This window comes from Aedes albopictus, chromosome 3, assembly GCF_035046485.1.
Source record: "Aedes albopictus strain Foshan chromosome 3, AalbF5, whole genome shotgun sequence".
Taxonomy (NCBI): Eukaryota; Metazoa; Arthropoda; class Insecta; order Diptera; family Culicidae; genus Aedes; species Aedes albopictus.
Genome location: NC_085138.1, coordinates 39,733,485 through 39,755,562, shown reverse-complemented (window position 1 = coordinate 39,755,562; position 22,078 = coordinate 39,733,485). Strand labels below are relative to the sequence as shown.

The 22,078-nt window shown below is 39.3% G+C and overlaps 1 protein-coding gene and 1 long non-coding RNA gene across 4 annotated transcripts in view; both read left to right on the top strand.

The window, feature by feature from the left end:
• The window catches only part of LOC109429483 (uncharacterized), a 79,479-nt gene that overhangs the window by 12,088 nt on the left and 45,313 nt on the right, over positions 1–22,078 (top strand). The gene's annotated exons all lie outside the window — the stretch shown is intronic.
• The window catches only part of LOC134289653 (uncharacterized), a 34,171-nt gene continuing 17,027 nt past the window's right edge, over positions 4,935–22,078 (top strand). Inside the window, exons 1-2 of the long non-coding RNA XR_009998597.1 lie at positions 4,935–9,074; positions 9,252–22,067. This is a non-coding gene — a long non-coding RNA (uncharacterized LOC134289653). The remainder of the gene's footprint in view (positions 9,075–9,251; positions 22,068–22,078) is intronic.

The window sequence follows — 22,078 nt, the reverse complement described above, 5'->3', positions numbered from 1 at the left end:
CCCGATCGGTCCATGTACTTTTCGTAAAGGAAGTTTTCTCAACTTCCTTGGGCGTAGAGTATCTTTTTTGTCTGCCACACGATATACACATGCAAAATTATCATTCACAAAGGAAGCTCCCAGTTAACCTTCACGTATCCAACCCCCGACAACTAATTTTCAAAATGCTTGCATTTCGTCAATTTTCATCCGATTTCCCTCAATCGATTGGTGCAAGTTCATTTCACTCAATGGGCCATGTAATATCCGGAACCATTCCGGAGATATTCCGGATTCTACTGGAGTCAGGGGGTGGGGGAGGTGTCTTTTTTGCCAAATGGCTAACAGTGATTATTTCGTGTGTAATTGTGTTTGAGAAGCCCCCGTCCAACCTGTTCCAGGTCTTCCGGAGCGGCCATATCAGTTGATACCTTCAGTCAACTTTTTCTGCCCTTCGAGAGAATGAAGATTACGTCGAACGGCATGTTTGTGTTGCAAACCAGAAATGTCCCCGATGACACCCCCGTGGAACCCAATTTATTTATTTTTTATATTTTATTTATTTAGTCTATTTAGTCTATCGTTTTTTGATTCAGTCATTCAAAACTCAAAATTCAAGATTGATATGTCGCACGGCATGTTTAGGTTGAAAACTAGAAGTGTCCCCAATTAGGCTCCGTGGAATCTGTCACGGGGATCCGGATGGGTAAACTTATTCAAATCTGGTTATCGCAGTTGTGTTTCACTGTTCGCAATAAAATTTCCTTCATTAAACAATAGCTGTTCATTCAAGATTTAGTGATAAAACTGTTGGCATTATAACTGCTAATATTTCTTAATGTTTTGTCGAAGATTTGGAAATAACGCTGAAAGCGTTTCTTAAATTCTTCAACGAATACCAACCAAAATAAGTCAATTATTGTACATTTCATAAAAAGGTTGAAATTTAACGAGTGTGGGAATGGCGATAACAGTTTTCCGGGAAATGTTCCATTACGGAAAATGGGTTTCCGGGAAATGGGACATTCCGGAAAATGGGTCATTCCGGGGAAAGTTTTCCGGAAAATGTCTTTCCGGAAAATTATTTTCCGGGAAATGTCATAGAATCGTATTACTCACGTTCTATACTGCCCCTATTTGCATAACAGTCCCATGTTTGCAGGGTTTCCTATTCACATGGGACTGTTGTGCGAATAAGGGCAGTACACCACTTAGAAAGATGATGTCTTCTGGAAAACTTGCATAGAAAAACGAAAGCTTTCATCTAGAAAACCATTTAGTATGAACTTCGCTCACTACGTGGCTCTATTGTTGTATCAGTTACAAGTTAGCTTGTATATCTCATGTTCTAGATCACTTAGAAGAATACTGTTTCGGAAAAATTGTTCAGAAGAATGAAAGCTTTTTTCAGTCCGAAATTCATCCACTATGTGGCGCTAGTGTTGTTTTTCAAAGTTCATATTTCTGTGTATTTTAAACCTAGGCCACACTCCGCTAGTGTTGTAATGAGCTTACAGTTCAGTCTCAGTCGTGTACAACGTATTTGAGTTTGGAAACTCCTTTATTCAATTATTGTAGGAAATGCTTCGGCAATTGCTTTGTAAACTTCTTCAAAACTTTCTTCTAGAATTTCAACGGCAATTGACTTGGGAACTCCTTCTGAAATTTCTCACTGATATGCTTTGAAAATTCCTTTAAATAATATTTTGGTAAATACTTTGAGAATTTCTCGCACACTCTTCTAGAAGAAACTTCTTCGTCAATTCCTACGGGAGTTTATTGGACAATTCTTTCGACATTTCCTTCGAAAACTGGTTAGGTAATTTCGCTATGAATTTATCTGGTAATGTCTTTGGCGGAATTTCTTCGATAATTCCTTTGGAAATACTTTCAGCAACTTCTATTGGAATCGATCCAAAAATTCCTATTCTGCCCATGTTCGCATAGTCGACGTAACCACCATTGCCAATGTCAGCATTTCAGCATACAAAAGCTAATATCTCATGGTTGTGCGTAGGTCTGAACAGTTTTATTAAATCGAGTATAAGATTCAACCGTTAGTTAGATGTCAACGTGGAAAACACGTCTTGAACTTTGTATTATTCATAATGTCACAAATGTAAATGTGTGAATAAAACTACAGTATCGCTTACGTCAAATATGCGCATATGGACAGTATTGTATTATTTTTAGGGAAGTTTTTTTTGGATTTTTTTTTTTTGAAATCTACTTCGGTAATTTCTTCGAATGTTTGGTTCGGCAACTCTTGGAAATTTCTTCGGTGATTATTTGCGAAATTGATTTAGGTTTTTATTTTTGAAAACACCTACGACATTTCTTTTCGATTTTTTTGGTGATTTCTTTCAAAATTTGTCTGGTCACTCAAAGTTTTTTTTTTTATTTTCTCAGTAATTTATTTGGGAGTTTTGATAGTGATTCCTTCTATAATTTATTTGGCAATTATTTTGGCATTTGTTTTTCGATAGCTTCTCCCGAAATGTACTTGAAAACTTCTTATTCATTTCGTTCTTTAATATCTCTGGTATATCCTTCCGGAAGTCCGTCAGTTATTGCTTTGAATGATTCATTTAAAATTGTTTTGCGACTTTGAAACATTTCCAAGAATTTACAATGGAATGACCGTTGGACATCTCGGAATAATCATCAAAAGAAATCCTCAAGAGCAAGGTAATTGTCAGAAACAATTCCAAAGGAGTTGCCACAAACAATGCCAAAGAGAATTCCTAAAAGTTACTAAAAGGCATCCCGACGTAATTTTCAAAGAAGTATCGAAAAGAGTTGCTAAAGAAATGTAATAAAAATACCAAAAAAGTTTTCAAAAGCACTTCTCAAAGACTTCCAAAAGAAATTGCCGAATGATATCTTAAAGAAACAGCCCGATCAATTCACAAACGAATTTCCGGTGTTAGTTCCATAGAAATTGTCAACGAAATTGACGTAGTAAATTCCAAAAGCATTACCAAAAAAAAATTTCACAATATATTTGCTGAAGGAATTGCTGAAAGAAATCAAAAAGAAATTGGGTTTCCGTTGATTTCAGGGAACTTAAGGGGCTTTCATGAGAGCTTCAGGGGATTTCAAGGGATTTCAAGAGGCTTCAGGGGAATTCATAGAAAATCTGCGAGGGTCTGAAGGTTATAAGAGGTTTCAAGGGGTTTCATGGGGTTTCGAGAGGTTTTAGGGAGTTTCTGAGGGCTTCAGGATAGCTTCTACAGGGGTCTAAGGGATGTTTTTCGAGAGATTTCAAAGCGTTTCAATGATTTTCTTGTTTATCAGGAGGTGTTGGCAGAGGGCTTCAGTAGAGTTTGTAGGAAATTGTTGTGTACCAGAATGCAAATATCATCACAGTTCTGTAGCTCGTATGATAGATACAATATCCATCATGACGATGCTACGGTGGGGCGCGTAAGTTTTTATTGTTACAAAGCGTGACGGACCCGGTTTAGGAGGTTTCAGGAGATTTTCACGAAGATTTTGAAGAATTTGCATGAGCATATTTGAGTACAAACCTTATTTGTAATAAATTAGAGTCCACTAGTTACGTTTGTAGCTTCGATGTTCCAAGGAAGTTCTTCAAGACCCTGAACAGTCATTGAACTCACTGTTTGACCGAACAAAGTTGCAGGTGGCGGATAAGAGAGAGATGGCTCATAGCGCTTCAAATGATCACTATGCTTGTCCATCCAATGTCCTGTACTCAAGGGAGTTCTTGGAAATCCATAGACTTTCTGAAACTCCAACTAAAAATTGTCCTAAACATTCTTTTACCTAAGGGGTCATTCGAAAATGACGTCCATCGTTTAAGGGAGATGAGGGGGTCTGAGAAAGTGTGACACTCCATGTATTAAGTATACGAAAAAGCGTGACAGAGGGGGGGCCTAAAATTCAAGAAAAATGATGGACGTCATATATGAATCGTGCCTAAATGGGTTCTTCATTAATCCTTGTGCATTAGGTTCATCTTTTGACACGATCCGGGCACTATATAAGCGTGCTGCTGCCACCAGGGTGCGATGCCGCATTTTTTAAGAATCCAACATCTCGTTGGCTGCTGGAGGTTCCAGTATGAACAGATAAATAACTGGTGGAGACTAGAGTGGGTCATCGTTTATATGGAAAAATGAAAAATTCAATGGTATCCCATCAGATCAAAGCTTTTTTGATCCCATTTCGGGACCCAAATAAGTGTGTAAAATTTGGGCAGGATTGGTTATGTCTACGTTTTGCGCATCGCGTTTGAAGTTTGTATGGAGCTTTACATGGGAAAACACACTTTTTTTGCATTTCTCTCATAACAAGCTCGAATTTTTCTAAAACCATGTAACCGATAAAGTGAAAACATAGCCTAGGGTGTCCTGAAAAACTTTGTCGAAGACCGCGAAGTGATCTGATGCTTATGAAAAAAGTTATAGCGTTGGCATTGCTTGGTGAAACAGCATGATTTTGTTGCTATTGTTATTCCTTTACATGTTAAAACATAAACACATGCATGCGGTTCGTTGGTTATAACTATTTTCACAAGCATCGGATCGTTTTGCGGTCTTCGACAAAGTTTTTCAGAACATCCTAGGCTATCATTTTACTGTATCGGTTAAAAAGTTTCAGACAAACTTTTTCAACTTATGATAAAAATGCAAAAAAGTAGGTTTTCTCAAACAAAATCCCATACAAATTTCAATTGCAATGCGCAAAGTGTAGACACAACCGATCGTGCTCAAATTTTGCACAGACACTCAGGACCCGAAACGGAACCAAAAAAGCTTTGATCTGAGAAAACAGTTCCGATGACCCACGCTAGTGGAGACGCATGGTGTTCGACTACCTACCTACTGTTCGATACGTGCGTCACAATGCAATAATGGCACACATGAGTGAACCGATTAGAATCATCGCTTCACAAGTCGCAACCGGTGGTGGTGTCGCCTGCCACAACGACCAGTTAACATGCAAAACCCCGATGTCAGCTGCAGCGTGGGGAAACAAGGCGCGCACCCCGGTGGGGCACCACGTGCCGGCTAATCAAGAGAAGCCCTATGTACCTCTATCAAGCTACATGGGGAGAGGTGATGGTTACGTTACGTGTACGTAGATGGCTACTCCTCCACACATGTCACTTCCATTCGAATCAAATGCTGCGCCGTTGTCGCCGTCCAGGGAGGGTGGGGATGGATCCAATTCAACCACTAGACGCATGTGGTGGTTTCTTGTATGTGAATGCGAACAATGCGAAAAACGTGGCATCCAACACGGTCGGCCGGCGGTGGCTTTAAATGGAAATGAAGGGGAGATGGGACGGTTGATGTTACTGGTTTTGCCTGCATATAATCTGAACAACAATCCTAACGATAATGTCAAACAAGTTGATGATGATGATGATGATGATGATGATGATGATGATGATGATGATGATGATGATGATGATGACGATAATATGGTAACTAAGTACACAGCGAGACGTGCGGTTGACCGGTTACGGAACAATAACGGCGGTCGCAGGGCGCAGCTTCTCTGCTGGAGCTTGAAATGATTGCGGTTTTGTGGGAGATCTTGGCGTTGCGTTGTCGCGACATGTCGGGGCAAGACCTGCAGTCACCGGTGACGAGACAGACTAATTTGTGATTTGAATAATCCTAAATTAGACCATGTTTGGTAAACAGATTAATTTATTATATTTCTTCTCCAATTTCTTTTCAGGTATGTCATTTTTGGATTTTTATTAAGGTAATTATTAGCATAGGCTCCATAGACAAAGTGTTCATGTGGATATGGAACACTAAAGTGTAGAGCAGGCTTTAACCCAGTTGGGACGTAACGCTTAGAAGAATAAGCTGTATGCTTTGGTAATTTTTCAAGCTCACCCAGCTTCAAGCTTAGCTCACTTGGTAAGAAACCCTCATCTAACTCAACCAAACCACGGGGTTTACGGAATTCGAGCAAGGTATAGTTAAAATTCTCATAAGGAATAACAAGGATTGCAACACATTTTTAGAATAGACCCTAATCCGCAAGTCTCCAGGAAAAGGCTATACGCATCCCATCGGTTCGCGATTTTCCTCTAGAAAAGTGTGAAAAAGCTTTACTCCCCGCACATTCTCCTGATTCATGCACCCTTGAATGCACCTTTCAGCAATAATCATCTAGCTCCAACCCCACCATTATCCGGATGAGCTTGCAAATGACGCGTGCACTCCAACTGCAACATTGCATAATATCATCAACCACCCTATCGAACGCGAACTGCCGCCCTGCTGCCATAACAGCCAGCACACACTTCATATTCCTGTGGGATTGCCATTCCCGGTCCCATGGCGACGAGGGAGACGATCGTCCAAGACCGTACGGCGCAAATCAAATGCGCGATTATATTTACCCCCGCAGGCTGGGCGGCATCGGTCTCCATTTCCCTAGCCCTATCCCCCGGATCGGGGATGCACTTGACAATTTGCTCCATTAGCCCCTGTGGGATTGTTGACTGTGCGCGGGTATGCATTATTGTTGTACATATCTACAGTGAACCGGTACAAGTGGGGGCGGGGATGCGGAGGACCAATGGCAAAAGGGGACGGGAAAACTGTAGAATGCGCTCTACACGACGACGGCTTTTCGCGATGCACGTGGCAGTCGGCCCGCCAACTGACGGCGGCGTCCGTGAAGCCGGGCGGCAATTGTGTGGGGTTAGTTCATGTACTAGATAGACTAGGTACATAACTGCACCACATTGGGGCAGGGGAGAGCTCTCTCGCTCACCGCAAAACAAGTTGCAGTGCAGAGGGTTGCTGTAATGGCGGGCGGGAGGAGACGAGTGAAGTGATGATGTTTATTTACTTCACACCGCGTGGCTGTTGAAAGGGAAGGAAGTGCCATTCGAGCAGTGGCTCCCAAACGGTAAACTAACGGACTTCTATTTAAGTACAAGGTGTGTTATTGATTTGTGAATTTAAGGTCATGATGTGAACATACATGACTTGATTCAACCTCATTACTCCAAACGCTAATACATACCTTGAATGCCCTTACTCTGAATTCTATTAGCCCGAATAGGTCACTACCCCGAACGAAATCCATTACCCTGAATAGGTCATCGCCCTGAATCGATCAGAGATGGTGTGGAAAAGTGTTTGTCATGGCGAAATTATCAGACTTCGACTTTGAAGTCTGGCAATTTGGCCAAACTGTGCTTAGCTTCAATTTACTTCTGGATACGTCTGGATAAGGCTTAGGATCGCCAATCCGGAGACGGCGGGTTCGATTCCCGTTCCGGTCGGAACTTTATCGACTTCCCTGGGCATAAGCCTTACAATACACAAATTCATGGCAGGCAAAGAACGCTGTGGAAGTGCCCAAAAAACATTAAATTGCAGTGAGGCAGGCCAAATCCCGGTGACCTTTTGATCGAATGACATTTGGTCGAATGCCGTTTGGCCGAATTATTATCAAAAAAATTAGAGAAACTTTTTGACATTCTAGCTGCCAATATGACCATCAGAATTTTTTTGTCACAGGCTATTCTTTATAGTTTTACCATTCAGAGACAAGTTGGCGCTGTAACTGCCAATGTTTACTCTTTCAATAATAAGCTGTACACTGCAGTGTTGAGTGATGTGTAGCTAAAGAAGATTTCCCTAAATTGTTAATCTAGCAAACAGCAGGCGTGAAAACTCCATCTCTCCTCTTATGGCCATCATCAGGAGAACTTATTCATGATGATAGACAGTAGACAATACAATCTTATTCAGGGGCCACAAAAAAAAGGCCGAAACGTCGGAACAGTATAAAATACACGATTCTTCCTGAGAACCCTAAGTCTTCTGGGTTTCCATTAAGGATTTCTACAATGATTTCTCGCAGGATTTATTAAGAGCTTTATCTCGGGATTTATTCTTCGATTTAGCTTAGACTTCTTTCATGATTTTTTTCGGCATTTTTCCCGATTCCTCCAATGATCCGTCCTGGGTTTCCTTTAGGAATTTCTCCTGGAATTGCTTCAGGTATTCTGAGAAGGATTCCTGCAGGATTTTTTTCTGGAAATCTGTTAGGAATTCCTACTGAGTTTATTTCATTGATTGCTTCCGAGATTCCTTTACGAAAGATCCTCCCAGGATTCAGTCTTTTCCGGCATTCCATCAGGAATTTCTCCCAGGATTTCTTGAACGATTTCTCCTGTGATTCCTTGTGGGTTTTGGGTGTGGGATTCAAAGATTTCTTTCGGGGATTCCTTTACGAATTACTACTGGGATTAATTCCTTCAGATAGTCAATAAATGATACTTTTGGGGATTTCTCACGGGATTTTTTTAATGTCTCATGGGGTTCTCTCAGGGATTCCTTCTGGGATTGCTTCAGAGTTTCCAACAGGGAATCTTCCCTAGATTCCTTCAGAGATTTCAAGACTTCCCCCTCTTCGGGATTTATTTATTGATTTTTCATCATATTATTCCATATATGTCTTCCGGCATTTTTTCCGCGATTCTTTCAGCGAATTCCCAAATGCAACACGGATTCTTTTCCGGGGTTTCTGTAGGGATTTCTCCTAAGATTCCTTCAAGAATAACTCATGGATTCTGTCAAAGACTCCTTCAGAAAGTATTTCTACAATTCCGGCCAAACGGCGGCGAAGTCACAAACAATCCACACTTCCATTCTTCGAAATGTGTCACATTGCTAATACAGTACATACACAGGCAATAAAAGAACAAACATAGACAGGTTAAGTACGACATACGCAGGGATTCTACACAGTAGAAGGAACATTGACAAACACAATAAATCTAGAAACTAAGATAGTTTACACAAAAATTAGATTATTCCGATAGGGCATCACAGCTTCCAAAAAGAATGGTCCGAATAAGGGGGTATGCTAAAGAGGGAAAATTTTCAGTTGAACTAAAAGGGATTCCGAAATGTAAGATACTTTAATGTTATAATTTTAAAAGACATAATTAATTGATAAACCACACACCCACTTTACAGCATGTAGCAAAAACGACACAAAAAGGGACAGTTACAGTTAGACAAAACCATTGACAAAAAACGATAGTATTAATTATGTTAGTAACAAAGCAAATTTATGTTAAGGTGAATATATAACGAAGCCACCCTTCGAATTTTCAAGAGCACAAATCTGAAGAACCAAATGTCTCACCACGCTGAAAAGTTGATCGATTGGTCACACGCTGGTGGTGAACAATCGATCAACTTTTCAGCATAATCCATCATATTATATAATATATTATATATTATATTCACCTTAAGACAAAATTGTTAAAAAAAAACAACTTCCAATTACAGTTTCCCCCTGAGGAAAACACTATCCCCGTGTCGAAACGTCAGGTAAACAAAACAACTCGTGTTTTGAATCTCAAGACTGCGTAGCCGTTAACCAAAAGAGTCAACCATACAGTCGTGTTTCAATAGCAGTTAGGAATTTCTCCCAAAATCCCTGCTGGGATTCCGTTAAAGAATCCTGCAGGAAATTCTTGCGGATTAGTTCACGGATATTTTCCGGATTCCATCAAGGATTGCTTCGAGGATCCTTCAACGATTCCTCTAGGGTTTAATTCCGAGATTCTTTAATAGATTATTTCCGAGATTGTATCAAGAATTGTTTCTGGGTTCCCAGGATTCCTTTAGATGTTTCTCCTTGGCAGACTTTAGAAATTCCTTCCGGAATTCTTCCTTGATTTTGCTGAGGTCTCCTTTAGCGATTACTCCTGAGATTCAGTCAGAGACTGTTTCATGGATTCTTTCCGGCCCTTGCAAGATTTCCCCCGGGATTGCTGCTGAGATTCCTTCACTGATTTCTATCGAGATTCCTTTTAGGGCTTTCATTGGAGATTCCTCATAAATCCTTCCAGGGATTCTTTCGGAAATATCTTCGGTGATTCCTTCATTGATTCTTCCCGGATTTTCTTAAGGAATTTATCCCGGTATTTCTTCGGGAGTCCTCCCAAGATTAAATTAAATAATTATTTCAAAGGATTCCATTGAGGATTTCTTCAGGCATTTCTTCAGAGACTCCTTCTGCATTTTTTTCAGGGCCTTCGGGGATTCTTCCTGAGATTTTTTCAGGAATTACTCCTGGGGTTCCTTCAGGGATTCATCAAGGGAATCCTTCAGAAAATTCAAAGAGAATACTTCTGAGATTCATTCAGAGATAATTTCAATATTTTCTTAAGATTTCTGGCGCAATTGCTTCAGAGATTTCTTTCGGGCTTTTTTCCGGAATTCCTTCAAAAATTCCTCCCAGAATTCCTTCATTGATTTTGCTCAGGTTTCTTTTAGGATTCTCTCAGATATATTTCAAAGGACTCCCTCCGGAATTGATTTTGGATTTTTCCGGGATTCCATCATTGATTGCTCCCTAGATTACTACGGATTTTTTTTTTCAGGAAATTTATTTGGGGACTCATCGAAGAATCTGGATTCCTTCAGTAATTGTTCCAGTGAATCCTCTTTCGCCATTGAGCATTTCTTCCACGATTTATTCAGGGTTTTCTCTCGAGAGAATCTTTCCGGGATAATTTCTTTAGGATTCCTGTCGGGATTTCTTCCTAAATTTCAGGGGTTGCCTGTTCAAGAAAGTGGCATTGGAAGAATTTACATAGGGTTGACATTGCTTCCTAAATAGATGAAATTCCGACAGAATGTAATGACAAAATTTCATAAGAATATCATGTGGGCATTCACAAGAGAAACTGTGAAAAAAGGGACAAATTCAACAGCTCTTCTCAAAGTATTCCTCAAAAATGTCTTTGGAAGGCTAAATACAATATAAGGTCGTTTTGTTAGTATTTTATGTTAGAGTTTCTCTATAAATATCATCAAAAATTTCTCTATGGGACCCCTAGGTATTTTAGGAAGCCATATGCACGAAATTCATTAGCAACTCTAACGTTCTTAAAAATCTGCCTCCATTAGAAATCTACCAGAAATTATTATTTTTGGATAATCCAAAGATACTTGCTGTATTCTTGAATGAATGACTATACAAAGCCCTTCTTGCATTTCTGCAAGAACGAATTCCTAAAAGGTGCTCAAATTATACCAAGAGATATCAAAATGAATTATAGCATAGCTTCTCTTCTAAGAAACAATGAAGCTCAAATTTTGAATATCTCAATTTGGTCGAAACGAAAGGCATTCTTTTGTTTAAAGGTCTATAAACATGCACTTGTTTAGGCCCTTTAACAATAATTTTCTGTTGTCGGCAATGTTTATCATTATTATTAATAACAATCATTCTAATTCTTGAATTACATCTTTCTTTTCTGCTAGCATTATGTCATTTCATTAGTGTCTCCGCTGTTTTAACAAAGAGCATTCTTTGTCAATTGACCATTCATGCATTCGGCACCGATTCATCAAATTCTTTCAAAAATACACAAATAAGAAACAATACAAGCAGCGTCTCAGTTCTTCTGTTTTGCATAGGATGAGAATCGAAGCACCTTGCTGACTAGTAGGAACAGTCTCTCAATTTCTTCACTGTGAATTATCAAAAGTGACCTAGAGTCCAGATAATAAATCTGTAAAATTTTCATTTTGGATTCCTCTGATATTTTTACACGGAATCAGTTTTTAATGTTGTCAACTTTCAACAAATTCTACTAACACTCTAGACATTACACCATAAGTATCGCTAAGGTTTTTTTTTCGAGAAGTTGCTTTTTCTGAAACTTCATCCGAACTTCTACTGGTGGTTCCCATTGAAGTTTACTGAAATTTTTAGTAAAACAATATATTTTCACACGTAAATACGTGCAAGGGTTGCGTCTTGCGTCTGAAATTCTGCTCGGGGTTTCGCTCAAAATCATCTCCGGATAAATTTCCGACTGACTGTTGCGAATGACAAATGGCCGGAAGAACAAGTTAATGTATTTTTAGGTAATTCTTTCCACTTTTTGAACATAAGGTCATTCTATAAATTCGGTCAAATGTCTTGCGACCATTTGTCAGTCGAAGCCTTCCGTTATAACATTGCTAGTAATTTTAGAAATTCTAAAGATCCTCGAAGAAATTTTCAGAAATCCATATGAAGTTTACATATTAGAAACAGCGATATTTGTTCCAAACAATTTGCCTGCGTTTTCTACAGAATTCCATCAGAGCATTCTTTAGAAAGTTTTATGGTAGAAAATAGTTGTTGTCACGAAGCAGAACTTGAATATTTGTTTAAGGAGTACGACGTAAAGTTATAAATGATTTTGAATTCTTACTGTAGTTTCCGGTAATCCCTTAGTTCTTGAAGTTTTGGAAATGTTCTCGAAATCTATCATGTTAATCGGGGAAAATTGTAGAAATTTTCAAAGGAACGCTAAAACTGTTTGGGAACCACTGCTTCAGCGACAACAAATTCTGATTTTATTTATTTTTCAAACGGCGAGCGCCACGCCAGGCAGCGTGCGAGGGGTATAGTGAAGGAAAGATGTTTAGATTCCGATTAAATGCAGCACTTGCACTAGAAATAGTGCAACTCGAGATGGTTCGTCTTGATTGTGGACCGACACCGGGAGCTGATCGGAATCTTATCGGCCCTGCCACTGACACTGCACTGGTATGACGTCAATCGACTCGGGTGAATGCATTTCTGTCACTCCAGCTTGAGCCACAAAGTACTCTAGTTTTGCCACCGAAGGCAAAGTGGCCAGAGTGCGGTACAAAAATAGCAATGCGGCGGTGGTGAACATCAAATGTCCGCTGCACTGTCGGCAGCAATAGTGTGGAAGATAAACAGACCACAGATATCGGTGGTGGAAGCGGTCATCGCGTGGCACCAACACCACGTTGAATCGGTGCACTTGAAATTGCAAATATTATCCAAATGCAATTACTCATTTCTCACCGGGCCGCGGTGTTTACAGCCTATTCATACAGAGTTGGTCACATTATTCGAAACTTATTGATGTTTCGAACAAAATGCTCAATCATTAGATGTGCTTGGTAGTATAATTGCTATCGCTTCTGATTTGTAGGTAGAAGGTTCTGGGATCGATCCCCAGCCCATTCATTTTATACAACTTCGAGGTCTAATTTTTAAAACTACACTGACACTTAATGAATTGTTTTAAAGAAATAGACCTTCGACAATTTCATTTATCATCTGATGGCCGTTATTTCCCTCAAATCAGAATTCATATAACTTGATCTTTTCCGAAATGTCAGGCAAATCGATCCCAAATTCCCAAATTTTCAATATAAGAGTTTCAGATGTATCGATCTATACTGTTCCTTCCATTGCATTCTTTGTTTGTGTAACACGATGCACCTCATTGTTGCCGTTTTTGTTTGTTGATTCAACAAGTTACGCTATGTATCAACTCGTAACTGTCTCTTATTTATACGCAGTTCTTTACCTACGGTTTATATCTACTGAGTATACACACAGCTAGATACCGATACTGTGGTGAGTACGAGAATGTTTAGAGCGCTCGACGCTGCACGAGCCAGCCCGACTCATGCCGGGGCTGTAGGCGCTCACTGTACCTATGGATTTCCGAAGATGCAACACACTTTTCTCACACCACCTCCCAAATGGTGCAGTGTTTGCACAGGGCCTTGTGGACGGTTGGTCACGCGCTTCCCGGGACCCAGAGAGCTGGCTACGGTTGATGGCTAATGACTATCCGTGCAAATAGGGTAAGAGCTGGATGTGGCTGCAACGATGCAATGTAATGGGTTTACAGTTTTGTACAAATAAAAATGTACTTATTAAGGAAGTTCCCCTTTTTTTTTTTTTTGCAAAACAGTGGAAGTCTTGGCAAAATCTTACAATTAGAATTTCAGAAACTTTTGTGATTTTTTCAGGCTAGTTTTATTTCTATAGAATCACTAAAATGTCGTTCAAAATTACAAAATAACAGGCTTTTACAGAAAGACATAAGTTTCAAGCATTTCTGGCATTGGAAAACAGTTCGAATTCCGTCAAACAGATAATGCGGGATTTATTTAGGCACTAAGAAAATATCTGAAAACTATATAAGCTTCTCGAAATTTCAGGATTTTTTTCTGGAGATTTCTAAAGAATGTTCAGTGTTCTGACCATTTTGCCTTTCTCGTACACCAAAGTGTACTGAAAGACTGTATGATCACTCACAAAACGAATTTTCGATAGAAGACCAATCAACTCAGTTCGTCGAATTAAGATGATGTCTGTATGTGTGTATGTATGTATGTCTGTGCGCAAAAAAGTTCACTCACTTTTAGGGCACTTCCCATTGACCGATTTTTCGGATTATAGCTCAAATCGAACCGGAATTTTACCGCATTGTTTGCTATTAAAAATGGTCCAGATCGACCAAGGCGTTCCAGAGTTATGGCCATTTCAGTGATCCAGACCACAAGCAACCGGTAGAACTGGCCGTATATAAAACTGAACGAAGCCCCATCATGCGGACACATCAAACTGCGGCGATTTTTGTAACCTTTAGCATGGTTGACGAGTTTTGTGCGGAAATCAATACTGAGACCATAAATTTTACAATGTTGGTCCAACGTTCAAGATGGCAACCTGATATTCAAGATAACGGCTGATTAATAGTTTTAGGCTCTTAAACAAAGCAATACAGTCATGACCCGCTGGTTGGGGGTTTAATAGTTGGGTGGCTTTTTAGTTGGGGCTCCGTTAGTTGAGCTGTCAGCCAACTAAAAAGTACCTGGATGTCATAATTCAATGTCAAACTGAAAATGACAACCAATCTGCAACTCGGAGGAGCGAGCTAATGAGTTTTTGGTTTCTTAAATTTTACTGATAATCGAAAAGAATTTCTATTTCATATTTCTTAAAAAAAACAATATGTACAATTACTTCGAAACAAATGTAAAACATCGACAATCTTTATTTTGTCGATCATTGAAAGCGTTTTGTGCTTGCATTTTGCTTCGGGTGGTTTCATAAACATCTATATTCTCACTTGACCGACTAAAAATGGGTGAAAATAATTATTTCTCGCATTGGCCAAAACGTATCAGTTTTGCTCTAAATGTAAAAGAAATAGAAAAATTTTACTTTTTACTTCCAACCTAAACGATTAAAAAAAAACAATGTGCACGCCCCTTGTGCTGCTGTCACTTCACCCAACTAGCGAATCGAATTCGTTGGTTGGGTGGAGGTTGTGGCTCAACGAGCGGGTTCCGACTGTTTGGGGTATATTTTGAATGGGGAAGATCTCCGACTTCCAAAAATCGCGACCAGATCATCCAAGTTAGCGGTCTAAAATTCAAGATGGCGGCTCCAAATTAAAAATGGTGCATTTTAATTGGAGGGTTAGGCTATACAAAAACCTATATTATTGGTATACTTGGTATGAAGAAGATATCCGGAGTCCCTAAAACCATGAAATATGGGTATATTTAGTATGGGCAAGATGTCCGAAGTCCAAAAATTTCGACCAGAATATCCAAGATGGCGGTCTAAAATCCAAGATGGCGACTGTTTAAAGGAGTTTTAGGCCCTAAAACCATAGATAGTAAGGAAAACATGTCCGGAGTCCAAAAATAACGGCCAGAATATCCAAGATTATGATGTAAAATCTAACATGGCGTCCCAAAATTCAAGATAGCGGCCATTCAATGCTGTTTTAGGTTAATAAATCATTCAATATGTTTAATGGAGTGTTAGACTCAAAAACCATTCAATATGGGTATATTTGGTATGGAGAAGACGTCCGGAGTCCAAAAATGGCGACAAAGATAAACAAGTCGGTGGACTAACATCAAAGATGGTGGCTACAATTTCAAGATGGCGTCTGTTTAATAGAGTTTTAGGCCCAAAAACCATGCAATATGGGTATATTTAGTATGGACAAGATGTCCGAAGTTCAAAAATAGCGACCAGAATATCCAAGAAGGCGGCTCCAAGTTCAAGATGGTGGCTGTTTAATGGAGTTTTAGGCTTTAAACCGTTCAATATGGGTATATATAGTATGGGGAAGATGACCGCAATTCGAAATGGCAACCAGAATATCCAAGATGGCGGTCTAAAATCCAATATGATGGCTCCAAATTAAAGTGACCAGATGATCAGAGCTCCAACGCGGGACATTATTTTGGAAAGATGAATAGTAAGGTGAAATCATGATCTTTTTTTTTTTTTGTTAACGAATACCTACGTAGCGATTTTTTTTGTTCGTAGAATACGAAGTATTCATTTCTTCTACCAAGCATATCTTTCTGCGATGTGAGCTTTGCAGAAGTGGAACAAACTCATAAACATTTTTCTACAGTCTTCAAAAGAAACCTGAGAATTATATCTAGCTGTCGAAAATGGCTTTAATATTTCAACTCTCAATTGCTTTCAAAATTAAAATCAAGGTGTTTCAAACTTCGTACACAACTGAAAAAAAAATCGTTTATTACAGCATTTTTGCCTGACAAGCATGACGTGAACTATATATTTTTTTGTGGTTATTATTAAGTGCCTGAAAATGTTAAACAATCTAGCTGCTGCATGTCCAATTTTGTCCGTACTATTGCCTTAAGTAGCTCGGATGCTTCTCTGTCAACATTGGATTAACTTATTGGAATTTAATTTACGAGCGTACCGCCTGCCAGTCAATGAAGGCTTTGATATTCACCCACTTGAAAAAAAATAACACAGTCAAAATAAATTTCCGATAAAAGTTTACTATACTGGGCTTGGAAAGATTTAAACTTCGGGCAACGATTTCCTTCCGGATTTTTCATTCGACTGTGCACAGTGCGCACTTACATACTAATAAAAGTAGTTTTCTACCCTGTAGTTTGAACTTGAGACAGTATCGTCAACTGCTTTCAGGGTGGCCACTAAATATCAGTTTTGAAATTCCCGTCTTTTTCCCGGTTTTCCCGGTACGATTTCTGAAATTTTCCCGGTTTTTAAAATGCACATTTTTTAGTAGGTAACGCCCAATTTTTGTATCATATGGATGATAAGTACCATGTAAAAATGCACTTGCAATCCTGTGAATACTATGTACTAGATATTTATAGTTTAATATTATTTTTGATGTAATGCATGTATGGAAAAAATTGGAAGTAACTACCATTGATGACATAAAGGGCGTATGCTACACAATTACTTACAACATATTTTCATACAGCTACAAATTCGCATAATCTAAGCTTTCCCTCACTCATTATTTTACTTATTTTCTTGTACTTTAAAAAAAACAAGTGTAGAAGTGGTAGCTAACTATGACAGATCTGTAATAGGTAAGATGTGCATATAAAATCAGCAAAGGTCGCACTCGATTATCCGGGACTTGGAGGATAATCGAACCATTTTTTTAAATTTTATTCATTAGCGTAGGTGCCCTAACGCAACTTCATTGGTGTTGTTTCCGGGGATTCCTCCAGGATGTCCAACTGAGTATTCCCCCAAAAATTTACATTTGGGGATTCTTACAAAGTTTTGTCCGAGATTTCATCTTTCGATTACTCCAAAAATACTATCTTGGATTTCTTCAATAACTTCTGTTGGCGATTTCACCTTGTATATCTTTTGTGGATTCCTCTAGATTCCTCAACCGTCCATAACTAGCGCGGTTGGCCATCACCGCCAGCACCACGCTAATGCTGAACACAAAAAGCGAGATTTTTTCAACGTGTTGTACAAAACACAACAGCGCGATCGCTCGAGGGTTAATGGATTTATTCTGGAAGAAGTTCCTTTGGGGAATTTAGGATTTTAGTCAGTCTGTTGGCAATTAGGGAATAGAACTTTTGGTCTGGGATCATGAATTCGATCTAGGGATTTCTCCTGGAACTCCTAAAGGATTCCCAAAAAAATCTCCTACATGTCTAGAAGGTTTCCCAAGGAACTTGGAAGAGTTCTCGATTACAAAACTCCCGCAGTAGTTTGATTTTCAGGATTCTGGAGTATTTCCAGAAATAGCTATCGTCAAGTTTTTGTAAGAAATTTTGGGAGATCATCCAGAAGGAACTCCTGGGTGATTTGCAGAGGGACCTTCTGAAGGATGCCCAAAAGCAATTCCTGGAGCAACTCCAAAAGCAACTTTCATAAGCAACTCCTGGAGGTTTCTTTGAACAAACTCCTGGAGGGTGCCCAAGAAGAACTCTTGAAGGAAAACAGTAAGAAACACTGGAGAAATTCCAAAAGCAAATATAAAATAAAGATAAAATTCAGCAAAACCTCTTGGAAGTTTTCAAAACCAAAGTTTCAGAAGGCACTCCTGCAGAAATCGTGCAAAGAACTTGTGGAGATGGATGAGTAACAGAATGATATCCTGGAGAAATACCAGAAGAAACTCTGTAAAGAGTCCCAGAAAGAACTTCCGATTGATTTCTAAAAAAGCTTTCGGAGTAATTCCAGTAGAAAATTCTAGGGAAACCCCAGAGGAAGCTCCAGGAAGAAAAGGAAGAAAATTCTGGAGGGATTTCAAAAAAATAATCTGGGAAGAATTCCCGTAGGAAATTTTGAAGATTGGAGCAACTCCTGTTACAATTGCGGAAGGAAAATCTTGATGAATCTTAAAAGGAACTCTTGAATAAATTGCAATAGGTTGTCTTGATTAAAACCCAGTTTAGTGGTTATGATTTTCTTATCTACTAAAACTTTTGAAAAAATCTCAGATGCAAGAAACTCTTTCCTCGAAAAAATCTCATCGAATTCCAAGAGATAATCAAGCGGTACAAAAACCTAGAGGAATTCTAGAGGAAACTTCTTGAAGAATCCCAAGTTCTGTTTTAAGGAAATTCCAAGTGATTGCACAGGCGAATTCCTTGGGATTTCGTAGAAGTATTTTGGTTTGGCTTTGATTTTGCAGATTTTCGTGTTCGGTGTAAACATTCAAATATGCACATCAAGTTACTCTCTTAACAACAATTTTCCCGGTAATCATTCCAAATTCCCGACTTTTTCCCGCTTTTTTCCCGGTCGTTCCGAATTCCCGTCTTTTTCCCGGTTTTCCCGTTTTTCCCGGTTCGGTGGCCACCCTGGTAATTGTACTCTTATCACTTTCTATTTTCTTCACCGAACTGTAAAATGATGCTGCCTGAATGTGCATAAAAATCAATCAAATTTTCGATTTTTTTTTCTTCAAAAATAAAAAAAATGCTGGGACTGCTATCGCTCGATAAAAAAAAAACTTTCAACAGTTCAAACTTTACTGTAACCCAGAATCTTCATGTACTTTCTCGCAAAAATCTTTCAGTTTTTGAACTCTGATGTTCAAAGTTCCGTTAATATGTTTGATGTGATTTGTGCTTTGTACAAAACCGATTTGACTATTTTGGCTTTGAAGTTACTAGTTACTACAATATTTTGAATGCTTGTTGATTTTTTTTTCAAAGGCGGGACATTTTTACGATTTGACACAAACGCGGGACATAATTTGTCCCGGGACATTTGGTCGAAATGCGGGACTGTCCCGCGAAACGCGGGACGTCTGGTCACTTTACTCCAAATTCAAGATGGCGACTGTTTAAATGAGTTTAATGTCCTAAAACCATGCAATATGGGTATACATAGTATGGAGAATATGTCCGGAGTCCAAAAATATCGGCCTGAATATCCAAGATGATGATCTTAAATCTAATATGGCGGACTTAAATCCAAAATAGCGGCTCAAAATTCAAGATTGCGGCTTTTTCTTACAGAGTTTAGGGCTCACACATCAAAAGTCAGATAAACGATATGATTTCTGGTGCCATGAAATAGATGCTTGTTAAACGAGTGAAAGTGCGATATTCTTCAACATGTCACTTGAGTTTTGTTGGAATGGGATTTCGAAGGCTCGAGAAAGACTAGATCACCGCTAGGTGGATTAATAAGGATTTTTTAAGTATTATGTCAGTGATTATCTCAGAATTGATTGATTGATTTGTCTTTATTAAAGAGACTTTCAGCCCTTGGCTAAAGTATCTCAGAATATTGAAGGTTTAATATAATGATTCCTGCTCAAACGTTTTTCAAAAATGACGTTTGGCAAAAGAAGCTTCTGTTAATAACTGTAAAAGTGGTCACAGAATACTAAGCTAAGAAGCAGTTTTTGTTCCAGTGAGGACGTTACGTCAAAATGAAGATGTTTGAAAAACTTGCTTAAAATAACATCTATAAGACCAATTTGATCTTCTAGAATACAAGAGGGGTAACGAAAGAACACCTGTATATGTAGGTACTGTGTAGAACAACAAGCATGTCGTTGTTGTTTTCGCATTCTCGATTATTCCATCGGCAATTAGTATAGTGTAGCTTTATAAAGAAAGAGTAGGCTCAGCCACGTGTGGTTCCCCCTCGAACCACCAAGCTCGAAGCAAGCCGCCCAACTGGCCAACAATTGCGGTATATTGCGCAACAACCACTTGCGAAAGCGCATTATGTAGGTACGGCTTCCTTCCAGTCCCGGTCCTTTTCTGCTGGAGGAGGAATGTTTGCTTGCGAATGGCCTCTGCCTCTGTGAATGGCTTCTATATTTTTCGCTTCCTTTCACGCAATGTCGGAATAGACCCGGCTTCGCCGTGGAGGTGTTGAAAATCCAGAGAAGAGAGAGCGGACAACATCGCCACCGCCATCGCCGTTCTGACCACCCATCAGGACGACTATGTGTGGCGAAATACGAGCCCGGAGGCCGGTGAGACGTCATCCTAGCCTAGCACTACTGCCATTGGATACGGTCAAGTACAGGAAAACAACAACGGGTTTGGAGAAGGGGGAACGTTAAGAAGGGGGGAACGTGGAGGAAGGGAGGGGAGCTGGAAATGCGCACGAAATTGGCGTGTGGGTGGCTGTCCCCAACAGAGAGCTACAGGTGGAAATAAGTTGACCTTTTCGCCAGAAGACAGATCTTTGCTAGGGTGGCCCATGCTTCGCGATTTCGAATCTTAAGAAATAGTCGAGGACGTGATTTACCCTTCGAAAAGTTCTTAAAGCTGTTTTCAAATATATATGCCATATAGTGTTTTAACAATATGGAACGAGCTCACCAATTAATGTCCATCCAAGTGACCACCGGAGAACAGAATCGAGAGGAACAAGAGGCTTCTGCTATTGGATGGGGCATCGTAAAACATTCCACAGAACGTTGCCCCCCCGCGTGGTCATTTGTCCATACAAAATTTTTAATTTGTCCATACAAAATGGTCATTGGCCGAACCCCCCCCCCCCCCCCCATGACCACGTGGTTTATGGACAGCCCCTTAAAACATATGACGACCGTGAACGTACATGCTTAACATGGCGACCGTATCATGAAAGGAAATTGGCAGATTTTATCAAAGTATTAAAGAGAATGACGGTTTTGGAATTTTCTTTACCTAATACAGTAGTTTGAAGTATTTTTTTTTAACACAATAAGCTGATGATCATTGTTGTTCTATTTTTAGCAAAGCAAAGTTGCTTACTTCATACATATCATTCTCCGGAATTAATGCTTCGATTCAGCTGAAATGTCCAATAAGTTGCCAACAACGACTTTCATCAATCTGACAAAAACACTGTATTCTTGTGATCGAAAGATATTATATTCTGCTTTCCATTCATGCCAGAAAATTTGAAATTGAAATTTGAAAATTTGAAACAAAGATTTTAATTTTTAATGTTTTTATCAAATACACTGTTTTTTTTTTGAAAAAAAAAATAAAACGAGCTCACCAGAAGGACTAAGTGATTTCTACAGTTCCTTCAGAGGATTCAAGGATGTCTCTAGGATTTTCATCAGGGATTCTCTCAAAAGAACTCTCAGCTATTCCGACAAGAGTTCCTTCAACGATTACTCCACAAGTTTCTTCAGAACTTCTTTCAGGAGGATTCAGAGATGCCTCCAGGAGATCCATCAGGGATTCCGCCAGAAATTCCTATAGGACATATAAGAAGTCCTTCAGAGATTGGTATAGGAGTTTCTACAGGAATTCTTTCTGAAGTTCAAGAATTCGAACAGTAGTTTCTTTAGGAATAAGTCCAGGAGTTTTTCAGAGATACGTGCAAAAGGTCCTCCAAAGAACTCCAATCAATGATTCCTCTAAAATTCCAATCATGGATTTTTCCTGGTATTTTTTTAAGGAATTCTTTCGGGGATCTCTGTAAGAGTTTCTTCATGGGTCTCTCGAAAAGATCCATCAGATATTCTTCCTGGAGTAATCAGAGA